The sequence below is a fragment of the Sebastes fasciatus genome, chromosome 3 (genome assembly GCF_043250625.1).
Source record: "Sebastes fasciatus isolate fSebFas1 chromosome 3, fSebFas1.pri, whole genome shotgun sequence".
Taxonomy (NCBI): Eukaryota; Metazoa; Chordata; class Actinopteri; order Perciformes; family Sebastidae; genus Sebastes; species Sebastes fasciatus.
In genome coordinates, this window is record NC_133797.1 from 5,100,411 (window position 1) to 5,124,691 (window position 24,281).

The 24,281-nt window shown below is 45.4% G+C and overlaps 1 long non-coding RNA gene across 2 annotated transcripts in view; it reads left to right on the forward strand.

Annotated features, from left to right (window-relative positions):
• LOC141765156 (uncharacterized) overlaps positions 1 to 22,506 on the forward strand; it is a 297,228-nt gene extending 274,722 nt beyond the window's left edge. The window contains exon 4 of one of the 2 annotated variants that reach the window (XR_012593391.1): positions 22,299 to 22,506. This is a non-coding gene — a long non-coding RNA (uncharacterized LOC141765156). Of the gene's footprint in view, positions 1 to 22,036; positions 22,195 to 22,298 lie in introns of those variants that run through there. The other variant, XR_012593390.1, reaches the window with a different exon arrangement.
• The last annotated feature ends 1,775 nt before the right edge of the window (positions 22,507 to 24,281 follow it).

Consider the following 24,281-nt stretch of genomic DNA (forward strand, 5'->3'; position numbering starts at 1 on the left):
GATATTTCATTTTGGGGATAAGAATAATATCATATTTACATATTTACATACATATATATATATAGTATTACATGTACCCTCGCCTACCCATCCGAAACTTGTTTTCTTCGCCTTCCCTCTCTCCCAACAAGCCTCCAAGACCCTCTTAGTTGGATGACACCCATTGTGTCCCCTCAGATTGAACCAATAATTGTCCATCAGCTGTTTCCAACGGAGCCACAGTGGCATCTCTCCTGCCTCAACTTGAAGTGCACACACAGGTGCAGTTTTCTCTGCCCCGATAGGCACATCCTCAACGCCCGGGCTTGAACAACATTGAGGTCTGACAGCACAGATTTTGCTGCTGACCCATACACAACACACCTGTAATCAGTTCTCGTCTGGATTAATGCTACATGCAGTGCATTCAGAAAGTATTCAGAGCCCTTCACTTTTTTCACATTTTGTTATGTTGCAGCCTTGTGCTAAAATCGTTTAAATTATTTTTTTCCCTCATCACACACTCAATACACCACAATGACAAAGCGGAAACAGAATTTTAGAAATTTTTGCAAATTTATTAAAAAAGAAAAACTGAAATATCACATTGACATAAGTATTCAGACCCTTTGCTATGACACTTGAAATTTAGCTCAGGTGCCTCCCATTTCCCTTGATCATCTTTGAGATGTTTCACCACCTTGACCAGAGTCCACCGGTGGTAAATTCAATTGATTGGACATGATTTGGAAAGGCACACACCTGTCTATATAAGGTCTCACAGCTGACAATGCATATCAGAGCAAAAACCAAGCAAAGCAGGAACTCCCTGCAGAGCTCTGAGACAGGATTGTGTCGAGGCACAGATCTGGGGAAGGCTACAAAAAAAATGTCTGCTGCATTGAAGTTCCCCAAGAGCACAGTGGCCTCCATAATTCTTAAATGGAAGAAGTTTGGAACAACCAGGACTCTTCTTACGCCGGGGCCACACAGCGCGCATCATGCTCGCGTGACGGCAGCGTCACGTCGTGGCCGCGTCATGCCCACCTAGGGTGTTCACACTAGACACGAGTTACCTACGTCTCGGGAGCGTCCCGGAGCTACCTGTCAGCTGTGTTTTTGCTGTTGCTGACAGCCCTTTCTTTCTACATAGAGTTTGTCTTTTAATGGCCATTTAACTTCATAATAAATGTGATTTATATTTATTTAAGACAAAAAAGGGTAAGAACTGTGTGGTAATTTGTAAATATTATTAAAAACAAGCAAATAAATTCATACATAAATATTAATATATAGCCCATATAAATCCCTCTTTTCTGTCAGTGAAGAGGGATTTATATATATACAATGAGGAGGGATTTCTATGGGCTATATATATATATATATATATATATAAATCCCTCTTCATTGACAGTGAAGAGGGATTTCTGTGGGCTATATATTAATACAAAAAAATAAATAAATACATTAGTAGTAAGAGAGAGCCTACAGCAATCCCTCTTCACTTTGACTGGCACAGTTTTAAACAACATTTCCAGGGGGTTTCGGGTTCCTGTTCTACAGCATTCCAGGTTGCGGCTTTTATCGAAAACGACTTAATTTACATCTGGGGCGGGACAGCAATTTACATTATAAATGCTGATGTTCCGACATCTCAGGCAACTTGGAGCTTTTCACCACCTTGTTGCTGAACTGCGCCTTGATGGAGAAAAACACCTGAAGTATTTCAGAATGATAAATATAAGTAAAGTGTTTTTTTTTTTATTATTATAAAACAAAGCAAAATAAACAGTTTCGTTATTTGTTAACCTTTAGAAAACGAAAATTATTATTAAATATCTTTAAAAAAATTAAATAACACCTCTAAAAGAAAGAACAATAAAGTTACGTGGTGTTTGTTGAGAGAGAGAGAGAGAGAGAGAGAGAGAGAGAGAGAGAGAGAGAGAGCGCATCGGAAAAATACTGCCAACTATCACCTGATGTTCTTATAACCTATTAACCCAGTCTATTATATGTATAGCATATGTAGGGTTTCTGCTATGACTACTACAGTGTTTACATAATTAAAAGCCTGTACTATATTAACTTGATGGAAACCTGCAAGCAGACAACTGCTTTATTTAGAGTATTTCAGAATAAAAGCATTGTGTTAATGAATGAATGATTCTGTGCACTAAAAACGCTAGAGGACTTTTATTTTGAAATCTAGATAGGAAGTGTAAAATATTGATGTTCAGTGACATATTCTACAGATGTCTAGACATGGAAACTGTAGTAATCTTGCTCATATACTGTCAATAGATCACCTTCACTGTCTGTTGCTGCTGGGAGACGCAGCCGAGAGGTAAGCGGCAAGCGTGAAAAATAGGCGAGCCTTCTATTCTATAAAATAGACGCACGTCTGACGTGCGTCTGACGCGCGTCTGACGCGCGTCTCATGCGGGCAGTGTGTCCACTCTAACCTGTTAACATGGACGCCGAAATAAAAAACAACACGCGACGTTGCCGTCACGCGAGCATGATGCGCGCTGTGTGGCCCGGGCTTTAGAGCTGGCCGCCCGGCCAAACTGAGCAATCGGGGGAGAAGGGCCTTGGTAAGAGAGGTGACCAAGAACCCGATGGTCATCTCTTATACAGGCTGTTGAATATATGCAAAATGCTTTTGTTGTTGTGCAAAGTACACTGCATGAGCTGAAACTTGTTTTAAATGCAGATAAGACCAAACTTATGTTGTTTTCAATCGCAAAGTGTAGGTCACAATATGTTCCTGTGTTGCTTACTGTGGATGGAAAGGAGATAGAGGTTGTCAAGGCCTACAGATACCTTGGCATCTTGATTGATGACTCCCTTACTTTTAAACCACATGTGCTGTACCTTGTAAAAAAAAAACGGAGGCTACAACTGGATTTTTATTTTCGAAACAAGTTGTGTTTTTCTTTTAAAGTAAAAAAGCATCTTTTTTCTACAACATTTTTACTGGTTTTAGATTATGGAGATGTTTTGTACATGCCTCTGCTCAGTGCCTTCATATGCTTGACGTAGCTTACCAAGCATCCTTGAGGTTCATTACAAATTGTAAAGCTCTGACTCACCACTGTGGGATGGCCTGCACCGGCAACCCGTAGGCTCTCCCATTGGTACATCTTTATAAATTTATATAAGGTGATTCTGGGTCTGCTCCCACACTACTTCAGTGTTTTTACTACGCAGAAAAATTGTGGACAGTCTTCACTGCGTTCGCAGGACTTATTTGTGTCCCAAAAGCTCGGACAAAAATTGGGGCTTTTGCATATTCTGCACCCTCAGCCTGGAATTTGCTCCAAAATTACTTGAAAATCAAGGAGCAGGTATCATTAAACATTTTTAAATCTAAAATGAAGGCTTTAGAAACAGACTCTATGGCATGCCAATGTTTTTAGCTTCCCATGTTGTACAGCTGACTCCCAGAAAAGTTCCTTTCTATTTCATCCTTACTGACCGCCAGAGGCAGTGCTTCAACACTGAATATCTTCGTCTCGCGCATGCGCAGGTGGAGTATTAATATCAACAAAGTCACGTGTGATCTCGGATGACCCTGGTTAGGTATAAGTTCCGGTGTCATCCACGAGATCAGTCCTATTTCATCTTCTCGCTTGCGCAGTTTAACTACTGTGGTAGCATTAGCTAAAAGCTAAATTACCTACAACTAACCTATTTGAGCTCGTCGCCGGTAGCCTTGTGACCACCGGTCGGAGTTGCGGAGTTTCGCCCTCCAAAGGCTGCGACGAGCCGCCCATCAAACTGTGTTGTCCGCCGTTCGGTCCTCCGACGGAGGAGACGGCGGATGCACCTATCCTGGTCATCACCAGCGTGATAAGGACATCTTCCAATGTGTACATCACCCGGTGAGATCGATTTACATTGTTTTCTATAACGATAACGTCTGTGCACAGTTAGCAGAGCGTTAGCTCATGCTAAACTAGTGAGATACTAACAAGAGCGTGTCCGCTCAGTGTTTACCGTTTGACAACGTGCTGTCAGGGAAGAAGCGTCCAGCTCTCCTCTCTGCTGTGTAGCACTATAACGAACATTGCTTACAGCTAAGTATATTGGTAACATTACTGTATGCATTTTTTACTATAAACTTTACTGCCTTCTTAATTAGCAGAGTGCTCTCGCTCAGGCTAATTTCGGCATTGTTTTCACAACGTTACCGCCTTCACAGTTAGCGGAGTGCTCTCGCTCAGGCTAACCTTGGCATTGATTACCACAACGTTACTGTCCTCGCATTAGCAGAGTGCTCTCGCTCAGGCTAATCGGGTAGACTAAGACATTGACAGTTACTGTGCTAGTGAAGACAGTGTGCTCACTCTCCTCTCACTACACAGACTGTTTCCTGCACGTTCTCTTCAGTCAGCAGAGTGCTCTAGCTGACTTCAGCACAGAGTTTCTCCGTTGTTGTCACTATGCTCAACTCTCCAGGCTGCAACACCTGTATGGCTCCTCTTCAACCTGAGGATGGCCATGAACTTTGCCCCTCTTGTCTTGGCCTCGAACATCTGAGGGAGGGCCTCTCGGAGGACCCGTGCATGAACTGCAGCATCATGCCTCGTGCAGTGAGGGCCGCTAGGCTGGCTGAGGTAGAACTCCTGATGGGTTACGCTGGCCTCCCCTCAGGGCAGCTGGCCCCAGCCCAAACTACCCGTTCCAAGCGGCGGGCCACAGAGGCTGCGGGTGCGCCATCCAAGAAGCAGGCCAAGTCTGTCAAGCTGTCTTCTAAGGTGGATCTGCTTACGGCTGAGCTGGCCCACATGAAGTCGCTCCTCCTCGCCCTTCATTCTAGTGCGGGTACGGAGGACGCAGGTACACCAACTCCGCCCACGGCTGAGTCATATTCGGAGGAAGATGCTGTCTCGATGGCGGCTTCAGCCACCCTCTTTAACGAATACAACGTGGAGGAGCCCTCCCATTCCTCTGGGCGCGGCTCCCGTTCCTCGGCCCATAGCTCTTCGGATGGGATGGAAGACATGACCTTGTCTCGCCTGCAGCTGGATATATGGCAGCCAGAATCGGCGCCTGCTAGCGCTTTCTTTAGGCGCGCGCCGGCCTCCACCACCTTTACTGTCCCTCCCTCCGAAGAATATCTTAGGGAGTTACAGGCATGCTGGAGGGACACTAGGACTTTCTCCCGTCTCCCGTCTGATGGCCGAACCCTGGCAACCATGCAGGATGCGGCGAAATTTGGCCTTGACCACATGCCAGCTATTGAGCCTGCCATTGCTTCCCTCATAGTCTCCCCTGACGAGGCTCTGAGACCAGAGGCCAGGTGCCCTCGACCCCAATGTCGGGTCACAGATGACCTCCTCTCTAAAGCCTATGATACAGCGGCTCGAATGGGCCGCATCGGCAACTCCCTCTCTCACCTCATGCTTGCCCTCTCAGCCTCTCTGCAGGAGGCTGCTCCCGACGTTTCCTCCACCAGCCTCAGTGACGCGTCATTGCAGGCGTTTGCCCTGATGTCGAGGGAACTTGGACATCTGATGTCCACGCTGGTTCAGACTCGTCGCCAGGTTTGGCTGGCGCAGTCGCCCTTGTCTGAGACATGTCGGAGGACCCTCCGTACTGTCCCAGTGGAACCAGGGCAGCTGTTCGGGACAGCTGCCCTACAGGTACTTGAGCGGACTGTCCAAGCTGACCAGACCAGGCAGCAGTTCTCTGGTCTTCGAAGGGACAAGCGGCACAGGCACAAGAAGATAAATGTGTCTCAACAGTGCCTTCTCGCTCTATCCCCATGGAGGGAGAAAGCGTACTTGGAAAGGGGCGTGCCCATGGACTCTGTTCCATCCCGCAGAGAGACCGTCACAACAGATGCCTGCCTCTCTGGGTGGGGTGCAGTGTGGCAGAACAAGACTGCTCGGGGACAGTGGTCTGCTCTGGACCGCACAGAGCATGTCAATGTGCTGGAGCTACGTGCAGTGCACCTAGCGCTCAAGCACTTCCTGCCATCCCTGAGAGGGAAACATGTGCTCGTCCGGTCGGACAACACCTCGACCGTCTTTTATATAAACCACCAAGGGGGCACCAAATCTGCAAGGTTGCTGCAGACATCCCAGGCTCTCCTGACATGGGCAGCCTCTCGCCTGACCAGCCTACGGGCAATGTATTTGCCAGGGTAACGGAACCTTGTCGCAGATTTCCTCTCCCGTCACAAACCCCCGCCGGGGGAGTGGCGCCTTCACCCCCAGGTGGTGCACAAAATATGGAGTCTCTTTGGCAGAGCAGAGGTGGATCTCTTTGCCTCAGAGATGTCAACCCACTGCCTCCTCTGGCTCTCCTTGAGGGAGAAGACCAGCCCTCTAGGTCAAGATGCTCTGGCTCACACGTGGCCAGAGAGTCTCCTCTATGCCTTCCCACCGTTCCCTCTGATCCTACCAACGCTTCTCAGAGTGTTTCAGCAGGGCCACAGACTTCTCCTGGTGGCCCCCTTCTGGCCAGCAAGGATATGGTTCTCACTGCTGCACAGACTCTGCTGCGGGACGCCCTGGCGCCTCCCCAGCAGGACAGACCTCTTATCTCAGCTGGGGGGTCAGATCTGGCATCCCGACCCCAGCCGCCTTCAGCTGTGGGTTTGGCTGCTGGAGGGCCCGACCCAATGCTGACTGATTGCATAGAGCCCGTCAGAAAGACTATTCTGAATGCCAGAGCACCATCTACCCGCCTGCAGTATGAGAACAGGTGGAAGTTGTTCTCTGACTGATGTACAGTTCAGAAAGAGGACCCAGTACATTGCTCTGTGCCTACAATTCTTAAGTTTCTGCAGTCCCTCCTGGAAGGTGGCCGGTCTCCATCTACACTGAGGGTGTATGTGGCTGCTATTTCATCGCAGCATGATAGGGTCGATAATAACACTGTGGGGAGCAACAGGCTTGTGTCTCTCTTCTTAAAAGGGGCTCTGCGGCTGCGTCCCCCGAACACCCCGAGGGCTCCCGCATGGGACCTGCCCCTGGTGTTGGACGCTCTATGCTTGCCTCCCTTTGAACCCTTAGTACAGGCAGAGCTGAGGTGGCTGTCGGCCAAAACTTCATTTCTCCTTGCCATCACTTCTGCAAAGCGTGTAGGCGAGCTACATGCCTTGTCAGTGAACAATTCATGTCTGAGGTGGAACTCAGATGGCTCAGGTGTCACTTTGTGGCCAAATACAGCGTTCCTCCCTAAGGTGCTGTCACGCTCACATCACAATCAGCCTATTCGGCTTGCCCAGTTTCAACCCCCAAAAGGAGATGGGGAGGAGAGGGCAAGGCTGTTATGCCCAGTGCGGGCCCTTAGAGCCTATGTAGAAGCCACCGCATGCATACGGCGGTCAGAGCAACTCTTTATCTGTTACGGCGGTCCCAAGAAGGGCTGTGCGCTCTCAAAGCAGCGCCTGTCCCACTGGATCGTGGAAGTGATTGCCCACGCATACAAGGTGAATGACCGTTCTCCTCCATCCACAGTAAGGTGCCACTCTACCAGGAGTGTTTCCACATCATGGGCAACCCTGAGAGGGGTCCCCTTGGAGGACATATGTGCCGTGGCCTCATGGACGTCACCGAGCACATTCTCCAGATACTATAGAGTCAATGTGGCCACCCCCCATCCATTGGGCGCGGTCCTTCAGCCGAGTTCCTCTGCTTCATCTTTATGAGGTATGTACTCAAGGATTCCTCGTGACTCTGTTGTTATAAGTCATCCAGTGTTGAAGCACTGCCTCTGGCGGTCAGTAAGGATGAAATAGAACAAAAGTTACGAATGTAACTACGGTTCTATGAATCCTGGATGACCGCCAGAGTTCTTAGTCACTCAGAATCCCGTGATCCCGCGAGAAGATTCTGTAGGACTGATCTCGTGGATGACACCGGAACTTATACCTAACCAGGGTCATCCGAGGTCACACGTGACTTTGTTGATATTAATACTCGACCTGCGCATGCGCGAGACGAAGATATTCAGTGTTGAAGCACTGCCTCTGGCAGTCATCCAGGATTCATAGAACCGTAGTTACATTCGTAACTTTCGTTTTATAAAACTTATAAAGACTATAAGACTTATAAAACTGTGCGTACGCACACCTACAGGAAAGGCTCCTTTTGTAAATCACAGTCCACCTGGAAATGTGCGCACGTGGATCCGCCTCATATCCCGCCCTGTACGCCCTATAAATGGTCAATGCAAAGCACCACATGAATGTTTCTACATAGTAATGAACCTGCTGATCAATGGATCTTTCTTTACGTTGAATCACGGCAACTGCTGGGAGAAAGACTAAGAAGAGAAACTTCTCTGACACCAAAATCGAGGTGCTTGTGGGTGAGGTGGAGGTTAGAAAAAATATATTGTTTGTTGGCCACTGCAGTGGTGTAACAAATAAAAAAGAATGAACTTAGTGGCAACATGATACTGCTGCGGTTAACTCTGCGAGCACGACAGATAAGACGGTCCCTGAAGTTAAAAAGAAGTGATCCGATCTGAAGGTGGAGGCGAAGAAAAACATTGTGACCAACCGTCAGAGCGTGTCTGCTACTGGTGGAGGCAAGGGAACACCTGAGCTCACGCCACTGGAAGCCCGTATGGCCTCCATACTCGGGGAAGCAAGTGTGTGGGGCATTGTGTCGGAGAAGGAGGGAGACACAGACATGACTGAGACCACAGATGAACCAGTTAAAGCTCGGTTTTATCTTTTATTACAGTGTTTTTAAAAAAATTTAAACATATGAAAAACCACAGTGGGCTAATATGTGGGGTGATTTTTAGTCTTCTGAGAATCGGGAGTGGTTGGTGACGTCAAGGTTCCTGGCAAGGAGGTTCCCGGTGAGGGGGTTCTCGGTGAAGAGGTTCCCGGCGAGGGGGCTGCAGCCCCAGAGCTTTCCCCAGCAGCAGTGCGTCCCGTGCACATGGCACACCTGGAAGTGGCCGCGTTGCGACCGATGCTCTCCTGCAGACACAGAGGGACACAATCAGCGCAATCAATGTAATGCTGACGAGCTCAAAGAAATAAGAGTTGTGCCGTCTGAAATTGCAACATCATTAAAAGATCTTGTTAAAAAGTGAACCTTACTTGTTGTTTTTCTTACAAACGCAGCATGACATCCTCACTGGTCCTTACTCCCTTTTGAAAGCCTTTTTGTCGGCGAGGGGGCTGTGGGTCAGGGTCCTCATGCTGGGGAGGTGGGAGGCCAATCCTCTGGGCCATATTGTGCAACACAGCACACGCCCTGATAATCTGCAGATTTTTTTGGGGTGGCACAAAAGTCTGCCACCTGAGGCATCTAAACACCGCCATCAGCATTTGAGGAGGCCAATGGCTCGCTCCATAACTGAACGCACACGAGTGTGGACATCATTGTAGCGCACTTCCTCTGCACTCTGCGGGTTTGGGAATGTGGTGAGGAGCCAACGCCTGAGGGGGAAGCTACTGTCACCTGCAGGTTATAACAGAGAGTAATTATACATCAGGCTTGAATGGTTAGAATTCCTACAATACGGTGGTTATTAGCTTACCAATAAGCCAGCCATCATGCACAGCGCCTGCCTGTAGTCTGTTCCCTACACTGCTATGCGTCAGGATGAAGGAGTCATGTGTTGAGCCAGGCCATCATGCTAACACATTTGTCATGACCATGTTGGAGTCACATGTCACTTGGACATTAATTGAATGTACATGCTTCCGATTAACGTACACATATTCGTTATCATATGGTGCCCTTATAGCAATATGAGTGCAGTCAATTGCACCGATTACATTTGGAAAACGGGACATTGCTGCAAATTGCCTTTTAATATTGGCCTGTTCTCCCACAGTGTAAGGAAACCTGATGTATCGACAAGTCATATTAATAATGCCGTCCAAGACGGCCGGCATTATGGCACTCAGGGATGGCTGTGATATCCCAGACCTACGGATATGAATTAACAGAACTGTATTATCACCAAAAGGGGCTTTAGGCAGAAAGGTAAACATTATATATGATAATCATATCAAACACATACTGTACCTGTTGGCTAATTCCTGCTGGTAACTTCTAGTGGCCAGAAACCCCAGAGTGGTCAGTACTTGGATGTTAACCGGGATGGCGCGGTTCCGTCTGGTCGGTCGCACTAATGCTGGACCCAGTTCAGCACGTAGATCCAAGAGCACTGCTCCAGGGGATCTAAATCGGCTTATTGGCCAGTCGTCATCATGGCCCAGCAAATCTTCATGGTCCCTGAACAGTCGTTCCCTCCTAATCCTCCCATTCAGGTAGTCTTCCAGCAGTACCAGCACATCCATCTTGCAACATTACGCACGAGTGTCACCGCAGTATTTATACATTTTTCAGCAATCGGACTGATTGCTCCACACCTTGCCAAATTGATCGTGTCAATTAGTGCTATCCCCCACCCTGGATATCATTTGTAAATGGAAGTTTGATAGGTGAACACAAATTATGCATTTAACTTTTGTTATGGTGAACTTGGCCTGCATTACACCTCATAATGAGGACATGGAGCATAACGATTGTGTGAGAGCTGTCACTGGCTTTTTTTCCGTGTTTTGTTAATTTACAAAATCCACATGTGCAGGTGGTGAAGATGCGTGGAGAAGGCAGTGTGTGTGGTGCACAGTGGTGTCTCCAGAGCGCTCTGTGCACCACAGTGCATACATAGTATTATAAGATATTATTAAAACTATTGGCGCTCTGTTCTGCCATTCTTTAATTGAGGGTGGGGGGGTCTTGATGGTGAGACAGCGCTGATGAGATATTGAGCGGAATTTGATTTGAGTTGGTTGATATCTTTTACATTTGTAAGGTGCTTATGGAATTGTTATGACTCACTAGCACAAATAACACTGCTTGTTTAAATGTTTATGATAAAGTGGATATAAGCATGAAGTGAAGTTAAATATGTGAGAGGCATCATTATACGTATAATGATGACTCACATTTAATTTCTACAGCCTGGCTTCAATTCATCACCTCACCATCCGCGAGGTTCCCGCCTCCATAATGTGCGTACGCATGGGTCAAAGTTTCCGTACAGCTGCGCACATTCTCCCATCAAGTTTGTTTTTATCAGCACAACTTTTGCGTTGGAAGTGCGTACGCACAAAACGGGGCCTGAAATGTGCGTACGCAACGGTTATAAATGAGACCCCAGGTCTCCCTTGGAAAAGAGGTTCTTAATCTCAAAGGGACTAACCTGGTTAAATAAAGGTTACATAAATAAAATAAAATAAAAACTCTCTCTAACTTACTTCCATATAAACTCAGATTCATTCCTTCCTTTGCTTTCTTGTTTGTGAAGAACATGACTTTAGTCTTTTGCACCGAAGATGTAAAACCCCATTCTGTTCCCCATCTTTCCACTTGTTTTATTCCTTTCTTTTAGTTTCTTAACTATATGCCCCATATTCCTTCCCCTCTTCCACAGAGCCCCGTCATCCGCAAACAGAGACCTTCCCATCTCTGCCAGAATACCTCCAACTATATCATTTATCATAATTGAGAATAATGTAGGACTTATAACACTCCCCTGGGGCGTACCATTTTCTACAACATGGCTTTCTGAAAGCTCTGAGCCTATCTTAACCTGGATGGCTCTTCCACCTAAAAAAATCCACAATCCAATTAAACAGGTTTCCCTCAATTCCCATTTTGATGTAGCTTGATCAGCAACCGTTCTCTCCATAGCATATCACACGCCTTTTCCACATCAAAAAACGCTGCCGTCACTGATTCTTTATTAACCTGGGTTTTCTGACTTCATCCTCTAAACACACAACCAGATCCATCGTGCTCCTGCCTCTTCTGGTATGCAGCCACCAAGCCCCTCCTTTCCAAAAAATACATAAGCCTCTCATTAACCATACGTTCCATTAATTTACAGATATGTGATGTTAGGGTGATGGGTCTGCAGTTTAACACGGGAGACACACGGGTATACTGAACAAATAAAGCATACTTGCCAACCTTGAGACCTTCAAAATAGGGAGGATTTATAAACCAAGGCGGGGGGTCTGGAGGTCCTCCCCCAGAAAAAATGTAGTTTCAGGAGACTTTGTTTCCTGAAACTCTGGTGACTTTTAAAGAACGAAAATAACAAAATATGATAAATAGGCCTACTTTTAATTCTATGTAAATATAATAAATATATATATATATATAAATATATATTATATTTGGTGTAACTTTGTCGTCTGGGTGGAAACAGAATGGCTAATGAAAAAAGGAGTGAAAATCAGGAGAAAAACAAGAGAATTGTGACCCCGGGAGGAAACCGGGAGAGGGCAATGAAAAACGTGAGTCTCACGGTAAAAATCGGCAGGGTTGACAAGTATGAAATAAAATGATTTATTAACCAAAAAGTATGTAAAAAGTAAGTCTAAAGAACGTATGGGAGGAATCTTTACAGTCAGTAGTGTAGGGAGTGGATGTGTGAAAATGTGCTGCATGGATGTTGTGCTGTAAAAACAAGGAAAAGGAACCAAAAACCAAGGAACAGAGGTATGATGTGCAAGGAGGTCTGCCAGCCACAGACTGCTGCATTAAGCACGGAGCACACTGGGACCGGGTGCGGTATTATTCGAATAATAATTGAATAATTCCCAGTGATTTTCAAATAGTATTTTTGCTTGTATTGCACATCCCTACGTCGTACATGTTTGTTACTGCTGTGTGTGTTTTCTGTGCTGTTGTCCCTTTTCCCTCTCCAGTAGCTCTGCCCAGGTGTGCTGCTTTGCTCAACGAGGTGCCCAGGTGTGCTGCATTACTCAACGAGGTGCCCAGGTGTGCTGCTTTGCTCAACGAGGTGTCCAGGTGTGCTGCATTGCTCAATGAGGTTGGGAAGGAAGTGCTTAAAAGCTCCTTTGCCAGCAGCAGAAGGGAGAGGAATCTCTGATGTGTGGGGACTACTGGTTTTGGTGCCTCTCAGCCTATAGTTTTTGTATGGTCTTGTTCATATCTCTTTGTTGATAAATCCTATATGGATTTGAGTGTTATTAAAGGTGTCCTCTGTGGTTGATTTAGGTCCGTGTTGGAGTGTTGTTCGCCCCAATAGGGCTGCCCAAGGGTGGGGTGTAACAATGCAATAAAACATGCTCCAACGTGTTCTTTAACACACTTGTCACTGTTCCTTTCCTCCTCCCCCACCACAAACTTAGTACCATTTAACCCTGTGTGATCCAGCCTGAGTGTCGTTGTGATTATTTCCTCCTTTCTGTTCCTTTCTTTATGGTAGAGATGGCCGAAAAAGTGGGACGAGGACAGAAACGGAAGGACGAAGAACGAATACAGTCATAGCAAAGTACATTCCTTTCCTCTTAATTACTGCTTTTCCTTCTCCTCTGCCAAGTGGTGTTGGCACAGTTATTTCATTTTATAAGGCCCTTTATGCTAGCTTGTCGTGCGCTGGTACCCAGCAGAACTGCACATCTACACCACCTCTGTGAAGTCTCAGCAAACGTACCCTTACCAAAAAGAAGTTTATTCAAGTGTGCTATTAGTGTACTTCTTTTAAACTTAGAATAAGAGAGCATACTTTCAGTTTATTTTTTATGAACTTAGATATACTTATTTAAAGGGACTGTTTGTAACTTCTTACACGTATAAATCGTTGCGGTGTCCGATGTGCGCTCGCATTTGGCTACGCTGTCCAGACAAGACTCCAACACAAACTACGCGGAAGCACCAAAACAGCAAAGTTCTATCTAGTGAAGCCCGTCTGTTAAACAGTGTTGGCCGCGATTGGAGGACATGGGGGAGTCCGTAGCTTTGGTCTCCAGGACCGGAGTCTCTGCTGTACTCTGATTCTCTGCCTGTCTTCACTCACACAGTGCGCTCGTTCTGACTTGCTCTTTCGCTCCACTCTCAAGTGTATGCGCGCACACTCCACACTGCAGAAGAGTTAGTAGCTCTAAGAATATCTACTGAATGTACAGTGGATTTTTTTGCAGAAATAACTGCTGCAGCTTCTCCAGACCAACAGAGGTTTCCCGTGTCTTGTGAAGTGACGGGGCTCCGCAGCGAGAAAAGTTATCGTCTCCGACCAAATCTCCGGTGTCTCCCCTGTTCCCTCCGGCTGCGGTCGGGGAGCTGAGGCAGGAAAAGCCAACACTAGTATCAGCATTGATTCATGGAGAGACCTTCGTCTAGTCAGCTAACATTACTGCCAAGCAGCTGAAATATAGAGTGATATTGTGGTTTTAGCTGACGTGTGTCGACTCACTGTTTTGAGCGATGCTCGTTCATGTCTATGTAGAGCGAGCACAAGCATGAGCGCGAGCAACAGGACGCTGACTTTCGTTGACTTAACGACAACAGGTGTCACTGTCAACAAGCAATTTCTGATTCTTACATAGAGTCCCTTTAACAAAAATATATTTAAGTATACTTGGCTTATACGGACAAGTATTCAGTAAAGTCTAAGTTTATTTGGCTTATAGGCCAACTTGTACTTAATCTTTTGATCGAGATACACTTAAGAAAAGTATAATTAAGTATTCTTGCCTTGTAGGCCTACAGAAAGGTATACTTGGCTTGTAGTTGTGCTTACTTGTTGATAGAGAATTTGTAAAAGGATGTTTTGATATGAATTTACTTCAGTTCAACAAGAATTTAAGTTTTTGATTTTATCCGTTCACCGTGGAGGCATGCGAGAACAACACATTTTACGTATTTTTTTAATCTCATCACAAATCATCACATCAAATAAAAGGAGCAAGTCTCTTTATGTGATACATAAATCATTCGAATCCAAGACGCAGCCTCGATTACCCATCTCTGCTAAAAAGTGGGCTACAAATATATACAATTAGCCTATACTTGCAGTATAAAAACTATTAAACTAGTGGTTTACTGGGAGTATACTTTAAAGCGTACTTGTGATGATTCTGTTAGTTTTGGTTTTGTTTGTAGGTCTTTTTGTGTTTGCTCTCTCTTTCTCTCTCCCCTTCTCCTCTCGGTCTTTTTCTCCTGGTAGGGCATGTGTGTGGCAGGGGGTGTGGCTGGCTGGCTCCTCCTTCGGCAGCAGAGGAGGCACACCAGGTTCCACTCACCTCATCAACCTCCCCATAAAAGCCTGGTCTTCACTCCACTACACTGCCAGATAATTCCGTCTCGTTCAGTAGTGCATTGCGTGCCTGCTCTCCCAGTGTTTTTGTAGATTGCTAGTTTTGTAGTGTTGCTCGTGATCCACGTACTTGCCTGTGTTTTTTTCCTGTGCTCAGGTTTATCCTGTGTGCCTCGCTGCTTCACCAACTTCCGTTGTCTCCTGTGATTAAATAATTCCATGTGCTCAGTCCTCGTGTTCCATTCTCTCCTCGCTGGTGATACCTCCACGAGTCAGCAAGCTCCCTGCCTGTGTTTTTTCCTCTTGGTTGGAAAATAAACTCTGTTCATTTTTACTTATCTGTAGTGCAGTACTTTCATAAACTAAAAAGTGGGCTACAAGTATTAAACCAGTAAACTATCAGTAGGCTATACTTATGCTATCAGTATACTTATGTAAAGTTGCAGTACAAAATAAAACTTGTGTAAACTAGTTGACACCATATGTGTGAGTATTTGAGTGGAAGCCTTGGATAAATAGTAGATAATCCGCTGACTCCTCTTGAGATGCAGAAGTTGAGGTCGAGTATAGAGAGGCGAAGTTCCTCCCCTTGCGGTGGACCCCATGGGACAAGGAAGTAGCCGGTTGGTCGTGCTACGGTTGCTAAAAATAGTAACACACTACCAGAATATGTCTGATGATCCTCGCCTCGAAACCCGTGTCACCCAAACCTCATGCCATTACTATTTAGCAAACACACATGCATAGATGGTTCTAAGGTGGATCTTTTATCGTTGCCGTTATAATGACGGTCATTTATCATTATTATCGCTATTTCCTATTGGCTTTATTATCGCAGATCGTCGAGCTATTAATGCTATAAATAGTAACATTAACGCGCTACCAAAACACGGCTGATGATCATCGCCTCGTATCCCGTGTTGTAATGATATGAAAGATGTAATTGGCTTTATTATTAAGGCGGTTCAAACGGTGTGTTAATATTGTCTGTTGTGCTTAATCTATGGTAGAAATTAAGCAGTGTGTGGTGTATGTAAATATTACAATATTTTTTTTATCACAAGCATTGACTATTAACTTTATACACTTGCCATTGTGATTGATTAATTAATAGCCTATCATTTAGGAACAGGACAGAATAGTTTATATATAATATTATAATATAATTTAATATAATATAGGCTAATAAAATAGATTATTATTAATACTATTATTACTAGAAGAGTATATATATATTTATTGTATATAATATAATTCAGTGGTATGCTATACATTGTATTTGAATGAAAAAGAACACTTGTATTGAGTCATCTTAATAACATATTTATTATAAACAAATTTTAAAAAACAGTACAGTAATAAAATCAGTGCAATCAGTGGTATATACATTTATCAACAATAAAATCAACAGGAATACAATGTAATGGAACAAAATAGAACAGAATATATATAATACAATAAAAAATATATATTATAAATACTATTGTTACTAGAATAATATATATATAATATAATGCAATATAATAAAATATAATATAATATAATACCATATAATATAATATAATACCATGTAATAGAATAGAATAGAATATAGTATCATATAATAGATTATTATTAATACTATTATTACTAGAATACAATACAGTATATGAAATAGTATATATACAATACAATATAGGCTAATGTGCACAGAGTTATCAGGGTCGAGCATCTTTTTTTGTGCCATATCCCCAGGCTTCAAGTGCAGCCCTCCACTCAGCCAGAGTCACGGTGGCTGTGGCCTGGCAGTACCAGTTCCCAAAGTACTGCTGGTGGGTGGCAGGGTCCCGCTCCCTCTGACACTGCTTGCAGGTGATGGCGTCACTCTTCCTAGAGTATTTCCTCTTCCTTTTGCCACTCTGTTCCTCCTCCTGTCTTTTCCTCTTGTGGTAATTTTGAGTGGTGTAAGGCACATCTGTCAGGGAAGAACCTGCAGGAACCACAGATTGGAAGGCAGGCAAGAGAGGTTGTGGTGCAGGCAGGTGAGGTTGGGCTGCACACAGGAGAGGTCTGGGCGCAAGCAGGAGAGGTCTGAGAGGTTGGGGAGCTGCCTGGAGAGGCGGCTCGAGAGCTGCAAGGAAGGGCGGCCTAAGACCAGCAGATGGAGTTATGTTCAGTCTTTGTTTTAGCTGGGCCATCCCTGCAGTATTAGGGGGCAAAACAAAGATGTGGGGATTTGCCACACTGCTGTTAGGCATACAGGGTCTTCCTTTCCTTTCAACTGCAGGAGGCAGGCTCTCTGGGCTGACGAAGGTGATTTTTGAGGTCGAGATGGCCTGCTCGCAAAGAGGCTGGGGGCCGTGGTGAGGTGGAGGGCAGCTGTGTGGTGGTTGCAGCTTGCGAAGAGGCTGAGGGCCGTGGTGAGATGGAGGGCAGCTGTGTGGTGGTTGCAGCTTGTGAAGAGGCTGAGGGCCGTGGTGAGCTGGAGGGCGGCTGTGTGGTGGTTGCAGCTCGTGAAGAGGCTGAGGGCCGTGGTGAGCTGGAGGGCGGCTGTGTGGTGGTTGCAGCTCGTGAAGAGGCTGAGGGCCGTGGTGAGGTGGAGGGCGGCTGTGTGGTGGTTGCAGCTCGTGAAGAGGCTGAGGGCCGTGGTGAGCTGGAGGGCGGCTGTGTGGTGGTTGCAGCTCGTGAAGAGGCTGAGGGCCGTGGTGAGCTGGAGGGCGGCTGTGTGGTGGTTGCAGCTCGTGAAGAGGCTGAGGGCCGTGGTGAGGTGGAGGGCAGCTGTGTGGAGGTGGCAGCAGCAGCAGTGGCAGGTTGGCTCTGGCTTCTAGCGGATCTCACCTCCCGCTTGACCTGGATGGCATAACGGCCTGCCGGATAATGTGAGATGTACCCCTGGAAGGCTCTTTTGTTGACGAGGTTGTTGTGTGAATCAGAGTTTCCCGACTCCTCTGACATTGATGCCACCACATAACCCGCATACCCCAACGCATTTTCTGCCACCCATTGAAAAGTTTGGCCCCTGAATATCCCAAACTGCATCTGATGTTGGCCCAGGACATGCTGCATATTCTCCGGGTCTCCACCGCGACGCAGAACAGCCATCTTCGCACTCTTTCACCCTCTCAGGCGACAGAGCCCGCACCCATGGCCTGTTCTCCCTCTTAATTCGTTTTGCTTCCTCTGTGTCAAAGAGGCTAGCATGGCCATCCCCCCTCCTCCTAAATTTAGGCTCCATTCTGTATGATTGGGGGAAAAAGAAAAAAAACACAGTGAGAATATGCTTGGTCTGTCCTCTTATATTGTAAAATTATGGCCTGCTATATGTTATGTTATAATTTCTTTCTTCTTTCTTAATTTCATATTTACTTTTAGTATATTTCACTACAGAATAGTGATCCAGCAAACTAAGAATGTCATTGCATTGATAACTTGTTTATTTATGCATATGACAATACATCCTTGTATCCTGATCTCCAATCTAGCTAAACTAACATAAATTACACTCTGTGTCCATTACTTCTCATGCAAAAGAGGTTATGCAATATGTTGTTGCCTCTGTCTGTCTGTGATACAGTGTTTTCTAATAATGTACTTACTATACAGAATCTGTAAACAATTTAATTTTTTAAAACTAGTTACCAGGTGAGTACCTTACTGGACCTATGCATTACCATGTCTTATTGTCAACTGCTTTACTACCTGTAACTTAACACTATAACATTCTGAAACAATTCATATACACAGGGGCTAAATTAGCATACTCAGCAAAATACCAAATACATAGACTGATCCACACATAAAGAGTGGAAACATAGATTACGTTGGTAAACTGTGGACTACGTATTTTCTGTCTTGTACTATTGATTAACGTTAACGTCAGTGTTATTACCAAATAGCCAGCCCGTTATTAACTGTAGGACTACATAATGTGCTATGTAAACAGACAGGCTAACACACTAGTGTTGTCAGCTGCCTAAAATAAAGCATAGTATCATATCAGCTGACGTCAGCTGGTTATGAATGGAGAGTCGTTCGCGACTTCAACTAGTGTGAGATAGCCAGGTTAAGTGGATATGACATTAGCTCGCTAGCGTGCTGGCTCGCCACCAATGTAAACCACATATTTTCAATAAATGGTTGACGATGAACTTACCCAAACTATAGCAAAGACGTCGGGTCGAAAAGAAATGCTGGTGAAGGACTTGACTTTCCGTTGAAGGGACCTGACGTTGATTTCTAGGGGCGTGGCTTCCGGCGTCAATCTTGGTAGCGATAGCGAGTGTGATTGGTCAAATCTTGGTAGACGCAACGGACGGTGATTGGCTGTCGCCATTCTTGGTAGCAGGGCGGCCTCCGATTGGTCAAATCTTGGTAGAATCTTGGTAGCGATACGCAAGATGATTGGCTCTGAAATGATGGATGAGCTCGACCGACAGGCGACGGGGAGGGACATTATTTCGGAAATATATGCAAACAGGATTAGGGAGGCTAATTTAGAATTTTTTTTTAGCCGATAACTGACCCTCGTTAGCCGATTATTAACCCATTAAAGGTACCGTTTGTAACTTCTTACACTTATAAATCGGGTCGGTGTCCCATGCGTGCTTGCGTGTGGCTATGCTGTTCCAACACAAACTACACAGAAGCACCAAAACCGCAAAGTTATATATAGTGAAGCCCGTCTTGCAAAACAGTGTCAACTCTTCCTGCTCCAGCCTCCTGACCGCGGCCAGAACACACAGGGGAGCTTTGGTCTCCAGTCGATGCTGCTCTGCTCCTCTGCCTGCCTGCCTTCACTCACGCACCGCGCTCGTTCTCACTCACTCCACCTAGGGCTGTCACGAGATACATTTTTCTCAATACGGTTTTCATGGCAAAAAATATCATGAGAATGATATTATCGCGATATCATTTAAAAAAAATTATGCAATCGCTTAAAATACATCTTTAACCATATTTGGTCCAACGTTTGTTTGTTTTCTTTCCAAAACAATGGATAACAGTGTATTTTACATGGCAGTGAGTGTGTCTGAACTGAATAAACTAATGGAATATAATAATTAGGCCTAGCTGACCTGCTCCTTTTTCTTTCCCTGATGATTTCTCACATTTCTTGGATGCTGCTGCCTGACCAAAAGAAAAGTTCAAGCTGTCACTGTCTTGTTGAACAGACCTTAATTAAGTTAGCCAACTTTACTTAGCACATAAATTAGCTAGCTAGCCAACATAGCCATTCACTATCATGGTTGAAGCCAGGCAGTGCTGGCCAGCTGGGACGCGCCGCTGGTGACGGGTGGCTTGGCTGGTTGGAGCCGGGTGGTGTTGGCCAGTCGGAGCCCGCCAGTGATGGCGAACAACCCAGCCAGCCAGAGCCAAGCAATGCCAGCCGACCGGTTCACTATCGCTGGCAAGTCTCGGTTGGCTAGCATTGCTTGGCTTCAACTAGCCGAGCCAGCCAGCCAACACAACGCAGCTATAGCTGGCTAGCTAACGTTAGCCAGCCAGCTCACAGTCATTCACTAACCAAGATTTGCTAACGTTGAACTCATGTAACTCAACTGACATGTTTAGTTATGCTAACATTACAATCTAGTCGCTCTACGGTGGCGAAATGTTCAGCATGATGATTGCGAAGGTGACTATGCAGCATGTTTGAAGTATTCCCTCCTTTAGCTAATACTGTAGCCTCACATTCCCTGCACACTGGACACACATCTGTACTTTGTTTTCTTGTGCAACCCGAAGAATTCCCACTGCAGAGTTTACGTTTTAAGCATGGCGATAAAGTATCTCCTTTTATTCGTCGTCATTTTGACAATCCCGAAGACAAGACGAGTGCTTGCCTTTGGCGCGCGTGTATGACGTCATGTCTGCGACAAGCTTTTATTTACTGCGTGCGGGAGAACACAAAAGAGAAACGGTTAAACCAAGAGCTAAATTGAATTAAACACGAAATATCGTGGCTGGATTATTTACACAATATTACTATTTTCATGTTTGTATTACCGCAAAACTGGTATACCGCGAAACCCCTAGCTCCACCTCTCACATGCATGCACGCACACTACACACTGCAGAAGACGGGAGTCTGAAGCAGGACAACACAGTATCAGCATTGGTTCATGGAGAGACCTTCGTCTGGTCAGCTAACATTACTGCCAAGCAGCTGAAATATAGAGTGATATTGTGGTTTTAGCTGACGTGTGTCGCCTCACTGTTTTGACCAATGCTTGTTCGTCTATGTAGAGCGAGCGCGAGCAACAGGACGCTGACTTTTGTTGACTTAAAGGTCTCATATTATGCTCATTTCCAGGTTCATAGATGTATTTAATGTTGCACTAGAACATGTTTACATGCTGCAATGTTAAAAAAAACTTTATTCTTCTCAGTGTCTCTCACTTAGCCTGCATTTAGCCTCTGTCTGAGAGATCCTGATTTACAGCCTGTCTCCTCCCACTCTGCTCTGATTGGTCAGCGTTTCTGTCAATCAAACGTCCTCAACACAGCGTCACTCTCTCCCCGCCCACCCACCCCCTCTGCCCCCAGAGAAGCTCTGGCTAACGGAGAAAGAGGAGCTAAAAATAGAGTTTATAAAGTTTATAAACCAGAAACTCTGTTAGTTAGCTCAGTGTTTACCTCATGCATCAACTCTGTAAACCGTAAACATACACTCTGTTTTACGTCTGTCTTTACAGATCCATCTGTGAGAAATGACCGACAGAATCATCCCAGAGGAGAGCAGACAGCTGAGAGCAGACAGCTGTGAGCAGATGGGAGATACAGAGCTAACCCGTTAGCATGTAGCTACATGCTAACGGGTTAGCTACATGCTACCGCTATGAGACGGTGTGTAAACACAGCGACCATCAGGGTGGAAAATAGAAGATGTGAAACAGTAGTCAGTTCATTATTTCTGGTAAAAGACACCTGATAAATGTATGGAAGATCAGAGTAATGGTATATTAATAAAAATAAAGTTAGACTGTGAAACAGAAACGTGTTGTGTTGCTTACAGTCACTACTACCTGTACTCTTCTACATGCATGACATCAAATATATATAATATATAAATATCATCTGTTTAAACAGTGTAATTACATAAAGCCTTTGTGAAAGAACATGTTATATTTAGATGATGGGAGTACATGAAGCCTGTTCTGCTGGTTCTTGCAGACTAACTGTAGGAGCTACTTTGCTCAAGTTCGGTTGAGGAGGAGAGACAGTGACGCGCTGTGGGGCGGGGTCAGCTAGCTGGACGTTCTCTCTGGTTCGACCAGGAAACCCTTACATGGCTTGCATTTCTCTAATGACGTCAGAAGAGAAGGGAAAAAAGCGAAGTGATTTTCTACACCCATTTCCGGACAAATGGAGCAGGAGAAAAAAAGAGAGGATGGTCTTTTATGATACTATGGTGACCTGTAGACACACTGGGGACAGATATTGATGTTTAAAAAACATGGAAAAGTGCATTTTGCATAATAGGTGACCTTTTAAAGGCCTCAAGTGTTGCTGTTAACAAGCAATTTCTGATTCTTACATAGAGTCCCTTTAACCGACAAGATTAGTGCGTGTCATGCAGCGCTGCTATTTTTAGTACCTATAACAAGCCGACCAGCTGCAACGAAAAGCCATGGACAAACAGGTTAAATCCATCATTTATCACCAACTGCGGTGTATGCAGACAACTGAGTCCCCATTTCACCCGTCTGGGAGAGTTACGGTAGCAGCCATGATGCCGCGTGTATTGTCCCATAAATCTCCACCACAACATTTAGCTACGAGGTTGTCAGCGGTTTGTCTACCTGGCGTACCAGTGAGAACGGCGTAAATTTAGCGAGTGTCCGGTCGAAAGACCAGGACAAGGAAGTGCGTGTGTGTGTGGCAGCAGTGTACTCTTGTCAACCCGGCGTTACGTTAGCGAGAGTCTGAAAGGCCGTGTGTGTGGCGTTATAGCTGTGATCGTAGCAGTATCAGTGTGTGTACAGTTTATTTGTCGGTGAATAAATGCTAGTGCTTCAGAGTCATCCGTCCTGCTGCCACCACCTCGCAGAACTGATGACCTCTGAAGCTGTAGAATCCCCTGTGACCTGCAGGACCACCACACAGGGGGCGAGAGGCTGCTGGCTTGGCTACAGAGTCCTCCTCAGAGACGCTAGTTGGCTGGCCTACAGAGAGTTTGAAGAGGCACACACAACAGTCAGTCACTAAAAAACACACTACAGCTATGGCTGGGTGGCATCGGAGGCGGCGGAAGTGGGGGAGGCAGCCCTCTGCTCCGCTAGCCACTGCTCCATAGTCTTCCCACTATTAGTCATTGAGCAGAAACGGAAACGTGTGGCCATATTCATAATTCTTTGGCATGCCACACAGCTGGCAGGTATAGGGCTTCCTTTCGTGGAACAGCCAGCCCTTCCTCCTGGCCTCAGCCTCCGCCAACGCTCAGTGTTTTTTCTGCTACTTTGTTGTGCACGGCATTTTCCGCCCGTCCCTCTACCTCATCTCGTGGAGGAAGTCCTCCACAGAGCGGCCTGCGGAATATTATACCTTTTAATACACTGACTATACGGATGTATAGCTACTGTGCATGTAGCAGCAGCATCATGCAGGAACCTAAGCTAACCTACGCCCCTAAGCTTTCATTAATGATCTTAACCACACCTGTGCTCTTCAAGCTATGGTGTTCAATAATAATCTGATCCAAGTGAGTGGAGGAAGTCTCTCTCTTTTGAACTACATTTAATGCATTTCCAGTGCTTATTGATTATGTTCCTTACAAAATGAGTATACAGTAACCAACAACAATATCAGCTAAATGAACAAGACATGACCTCTCAGTTCATCAGGTGGTGATTCTCTGACTGTACCAGATGGAAGACTCCACCAATTTTAAACGTGTTATTGTACAATACAGGATTGCACCATGAAATGCAGTTGTAGCCCTTCCATGCTACACCCACAGAGATATTCAAATATTCAAATTACAATATAATATAAACTATAAAATAGACAATAAAAAATATAAAACCAAGTGATAGGAGGGAAAACTGAAAAAAAACTGCTGATGCAGAGGAATATCTGCTCGAATAAGAACCCTGGACCCTGGACCCTCGGATTAAAAGTCTAATGTTCTACCAACTCCGCAAAAGCTGGAGAACAATGGGTGGGTGGGGGAACAAAGAGGAAAAAGGGGGTGAAAGGGGAGAAAAAAGAAGGAGGAAAGAAAATAGAAGACACAATTCTGTATTGGTCTTAGAGAATAA